This window comes from Sparus aurata, chromosome 11 (genome assembly GCF_900880675.1).
Source record: "Sparus aurata chromosome 11, fSpaAur1.1, whole genome shotgun sequence".
In the NCBI taxonomy this organism is placed as follows: Eukaryota; Metazoa; Chordata; class Actinopteri; order Spariformes; family Sparidae; genus Sparus; species Sparus aurata.
Window position 1 is genome coordinate 8,430,631 of NC_044197.1, and position 6,061 is coordinate 8,436,691.

Below are 6,061 nucleotides of genomic sequence, written 5' to 3' on the forward strand. Positions count from 1 at the left end.
TATATCATGTATCAGCTCCGCAGCAGCAGTTTGCTGAGGGCGGGGGAGGGGGTGAACATGTACCGTAAAATACACTGCGTGCATCGTGGATTACATTTCTGTGGTGAACCTTCGTGCAGGTCGATCATGTGCAGATCTTGATGCGATAAGATGCTGCAGACCACAGGAGGATATGAAGAGGCAGATTGCTTCCACTTTGATCGGGCCTGATTTTTATCACAGACACCGAGCTCCTGCTCCATATCCGATGTTCCCTCTGAGTAACAAACCAATTTAGTCGGTACCTCGTTATTTGTTTTGTGTGTAATAATAACAATTTACCCAGTGAATTCACCTGAAGACGTCGTCTTAATGTTTTGGGGCAATTTGACTGGATGTTAGCACAGACAGCCACGACCTCATAAACCTCAGTGCTGTCGAGGAGTAGCACTGATTGCACGGTGGAATCGGTGTGGAGGTGGAGATTTGTGATAAAAGACAGATTAAATATTTGCAGAAATAGTCGGTTACTATTAAAGAGGGGCGCTTGATACTTCCTCTCTGTGACAGGTCTGCTCTGATGAAAGGATGATACAATTTTTAATGTGGTTTTTTTTTTTTTTTATACGACAGTTCACCTCCAAAGGCATCACCTCTACTAAATCAGACAAATGGATAGATGCTCTTCTGCAGCAACAGGTGAGGAGATGTAAAGATTTGTCGTGAAGCGAGGTGGAGAGCGGTTTGTGTTGGTAAAACATATTTGTCCTTTATCCCAAATGTCACCAACATCAACAACATGGTCAAACCCAGATTTGTGATTTTATTGACTTATTGAGCGTGAGGAGGGAAGTCAGCAACCCTGAATAAACATAATGTACACATAACTTTAAAGGGGCCATTTGTGAGATTTGGCCTCGGTCAGGTTGTGTTCAAGTCCAGTCAGGTGTCCAGCTGTGTTCACTGAGAGGCTCGTGGACGCTGCCCTGCTGTCCACGGTCGCTCCTCCTCCAGTCAGCTAATAGGGCCACTTAGCTCCACTGCTAACTGAGCTACCTGCTAACAGCAGCTTGTTGCTACAGCCAAAGATAGCATCAGAGTAAAGTAAGCAGCAGTGATCGTCTATGCTGCCCCTTACAGTTTTGATTGCTGGCCTTTTTTTTTTACAAATAAAACCCTTAAAGGATAAGTTCACCCCGAAATGAAGATTTAGTCAGTATCTGCTCACCACCATGCCGACAGAGAGTCAGGTGAAGTGTTGTGGTCCACCAAAAAAAAGAATAGTTCTGGAGCTTTGCGGCAAAAAAGAGCAACCTAAATAAAAGACAAAATGTATAAATTGGCTCCACACAGCTTGTCTGTTGTTGGTTGAAGCCCAGAGAACCCAAAAGTGATTTTAAAAAGACGTCACAGCCTCGATACACAGTCGAGGTCGAGCTCAAGATTTCAGCTTTAAAGAAAACAGCAGAAATGAGACATTTTCAAATCAGTTTGGGATCCTGGAGCTTCCATACTAGAGTCTTTCCTGGACAAGCTTTTCCAATGTTCCCGTCTTTTGGAATTCTTTTCACGCGCTTTAAGTTTTTCCAGCCCATGTTTTCGCCGGTATTGCCGCGCTGTCCTGATAACACTACAGACTGCAGATGAAGGACTGAGATTCAGACCTTCAAAAACCAGAATGTGGAGAGAAAAAAATAAAAACGTCTCCTCTGCGAGCGGGAAGATGGACGACATTGTCTCAACAGAATATTCTAAAATTGGAAAAGGTCAGACAGATTTTCAAATGGACTCCCCCGTCTAGACACGAAGGCTGATTTAATACACACTCACGCCAATATAAATCTTTGGAAACAAGAGACGCACAGCCGTTTCAAACCACTGGCCTGATGTTTGTGCCGGTGTGACCGATAAACACACGTCGATACTGCAATAAACTCTTTACTGATGAATTGTTTGCGCGCACGTCCAACATCAACATCTGCGCTTCGACTGGCTGGCTCAGGAATCAAAGCAGCCCCCTGAAGAACAGTGATTTTCTTCTTCAGGTTATTCTAAATGGTTGTTTTATGGCATGTTTTTTTTCTTTCCCCCCCTTTAAAGACTACCTGCGCTGCGACTTCCACATTTCCGAGCTTGTGGGGGCGGCAGATGTTTTATCAGCGAGGAGCATCCGTTCACTCAGCTGGCTGCCTCATTTCAATTACAACACAGCTCCAGAGCAGAAATTCACTTTATCTCTACCGGCCTCGCCTCGTGCTCGATGCGCCGTGCTTGCGGTGTGTCACCTCGCAGGAGGAGACGAGTCACGGAAAAGAAAAGCTGAAGTCACAGTGGGTCGTGCGTGGGAGGGCAGCAGAGCTCGAGGTGTGTGTCTAATAAGATGTTTTGTGTTGCCCTCTCTCAGGTGTGTGAGGCTGGATGCTCTTTCTGTTGTGCTGAGAGGGAGACGGATGTGTCTCTCAGGGTCGAGGCTGTCAGTGAGAACCCAGCCACAAAAGCCACCGTCGGCTTTTGTGATAAGTAATTAACTACGAGGCTGATATGAAGTCCCTGCAGATGGCGTGTGAAATGTCTGGATTCAGCGGGCACGTGTGTGAAGGTGTCTCCGGAAGACGCCCGTGGGCAGGGGACAGGACGTGGGGATGCAAACGCCGACCGTGTCCATCGCGTTATCCCTAGAGGCTTCAGTACGACTGCGTTCGTTTATAGTAAATAAAGACCGCAGCCAAGCGGCGTGTCACTGAAAAAGGTTTTATTTGTTTGCAGCGGACACTCATTAAGCCGCCAAATAAAGACTAATCCCAGTTCTCGTTTTCTTTTTAATGATTCAAAACAAGCCGTACAGCAGCGTCTCAGGCTGACAATTAGCCTTCACACCTCAGCAGCAGGCAGCGAAAAAGCTCCACAAAGCCACTGTACTCCACCTGCTGAGAACTAAACAACTGACACACTGTAGTCGGAGTGTTTCGCAGATAAACACATTTCCCTCAGGAGTTGGCAGAAACCAAAAATAACCGAACTAAAAAGAAAAGAGGGGTGTTGGAATAACTATTGCCGGTTGAAAAGAAACAGACTGACAGAGGGGGGCGGCCTCTTTGCTCGTCATCGCGTCGTAGTGCGGCCGCAACACAATGGAGAGCGTGACTTTACCGACTTTTATGTGGGTTATTCGGTGTTGTTTTTGTCATAGACGGCCTTCTCACATTCCTGGACTTCTTGATTACGCAAGGCAATACGCATGTTTAGGGCTTACTGTGCTTGAGCTCACACTAGTCAAACAAACCGGACTGGACGGTATGGATTGCCTAGAGTGAGTGCGCCCTGAGAGTGCAGTGAAAGTGAAACAAAGAGTTGTGGGCCTGAAGATCAAACCAATAAGATGATGAATACGCAAGAGCGCTACGTAGAACTGAAAGAACGAGCAGGGTCGGTTTATCGTTCTCTGTGGGTTCATCGGGAAGACACAAGTAGTCAAATAATGACTTAAAAGATATAAAGTGGACAGAAAAGTTCAGCCGATGTCCTCAACCCCCACGTTGGACATCTCGGGACAGATGCCGAGCTGGGAGGAGGAAAAAAAAAAGGCACATCGCCACCCAAGATTGCATCTGCGTATTCATGCCAGGCAAATTACTTTTCTGTATACTCATCTGGATGAGCTGTTTGTCTGGCTGATCGCTTGCCTGTGTGCTGAATTAACATACAAAACGAGGTCAAAAGTAATCACAAATGGAGACGGGGGGAAAAAACGGTCTCACGACAGCATGAGTGAGCGACGGCTGACAGGTGAGTGACACGATGTGACACGTCGATGTAGGGCACAAAAACATCAGGTTGGTTTCAAGTGATCCCGAACGTTTCTTTTTCATTCATGTAGAGGGAGGATTGGCGGAGGCGCTTCAGCTGGCACGAATAGTTCCGTCATCTTTTTGTTTTTTTTGTTTTTTTTTATCTCACAATTTCATTAGTTCCAGACGTTCGTGATTAATGATTCCAAGCTCTTGACATTATTGTCTCAAAATGTTTCTTCTTGACTGAAATTCATCACACTCACAGTTTTTATGAGCTACAGCTGCTGTCATGTTTGGTTATTGCTCAGGCTGTGATGCTGTTTATATATGGTATATATATATATATATATATATATATGTATGTTGCTTTTGATAACAGTTCATAACACGCAGCTCATTTGTGATAACACTGATCCTGAAATGTAATTACAAGACTTGCCAAAGCTTCAGGTTGATTTTTAGCTCCACTTTTCAGGTGAACCTTGACAGTGTAATTATGATAATACATGCGTGTTGCACTTTTCAAATTACACCACAGAGTGACTAACAGTGAGGACAAAGGTTGGCAGAAACATCACGATGGAAGGCGAGCACACAAAGTTAAAGTCATTAGGAGACGCTTTGTAAGATGATCTGTTTTTAAATTAAAAATGTCAAGCCAAGAACAAAACGGGTGATTTTTTAAGCCTGCGCCAAATTATTTTCTTTCTTTCTTTCTTTCTTTCTTTCATCTACCAGCTATCTTAGAGAACATATCAACACTGTCAGTTATGTTTTTTAAATTAGCCTTCTTTATGAAGCTATCGCTACATAGGTTTGGGTCAACCCAATGTTCCCACATTTCTAGGACATTTTCAAAATTAGGTCTTGTGTTCCTACATTTCCCTTAAATTTAATGGTTAGGGTTAGGGATTAAGGAAATGTGGGAACATAGGCACGCTACCCATCAACATCTGTTCACTTACCAGTCTCGAATAAGTGTTGTGAGTTTAGCATTAAACATCATCCAAGTTCCAAGAGCTCAGGCCAGTTAGAAACGCTAATGTTAACACTTGTTTTCCTTCCACTTCTAAAGTTAGACTGAGGGCGGACCGACAGTGAGTGTGACGTATACGAACTTCATGTCCCTCGCTTCCGGTGCTAATTCTACAGTATACGTCTGAAGTTATCTCAGTGCTTTGTTCATCCATGATTTAGATGGATAGATGTTAAGTTAGCCACATGCTATGGCTCTTTTCTGTACTCAGTGCTTGGAAGAGCCGCCAAAAAATGAAAGTGACTTGATTTAAATCACAAATCAGAAGCTGAAGCACATGTATTCATTAAGTGAATGTACGTCTCTCTACAATTATCTCTTGAGACGATACAAAGTTGTATTCTGAGACAGGACGGGCCAAAGCTAATGATGATTAGCATGCTAACTTCTGTAGCTACCTCTGTGACACAGTCCATAAGGGGTTCAAACCTGTCCTTCATATTATGCTGATAATTAAAAATTAATTCTGGCCTTTTTTCAACTGAATTTCTTTCACACAGCGCCTTTAACTTGTGGCGTGTCGGTGTGATTGCAGACTCCTTTCCGCCGGTGGCACATACGGCTGAGACAGTAATCGAGAGGAACAGAAGGACGTTCGCTCATACGCTCAATCTGCTCCACAACAGGTTGTCAGATCAGGATGTCAAAACAATGTTTTTGGGTTAAATTAAAAGCAACAACATAAAGCCAATCAGCAGCACGGAAGAACAGCTTGTTCTCTCCTCTTGGCTGCGTTATCGTTTGTCTTGAATGGGCAGACTGAAAGAAAAATACAATATTAATGACTCAGACATCAGCAGCGATATTAAATCGTCAGGCTTTGTTTGTCACATCCACTGCTTGGCAACCGGATCATACTCATTATTTTATTATCCATGTATCTGTGGCCCTGGACGTTTAGCGATAAGGATCTCTGTGAGACTGAGAACAGAGAAAGCGTTAAGAGCGTAAAATTTCCCCTCACTTGAAAACTGACTTTCAATTAAGTGCAAATCCTCAGGTGTTGCAAACTCTGATGGAGATAACGCGGGGGTGGAAAAACTTATTTTTTTAAGGGACCTGTAATAATGTTGGAGGTGGCGTCGTCTTAGTGAACCGAGGTACAGCTTAAAGAGAAACTTAGTTGTTTTGACCTTTAGAAAAAAATAAAAAATTTGACGAGTTGTCGTCTAAATGGTTTGAACTGTTTGTCTGACAAGAAACTTTTGCTTTTGTGTTTCTTTTGAGCACTCAGCCACCAAACTGCACGTATGAA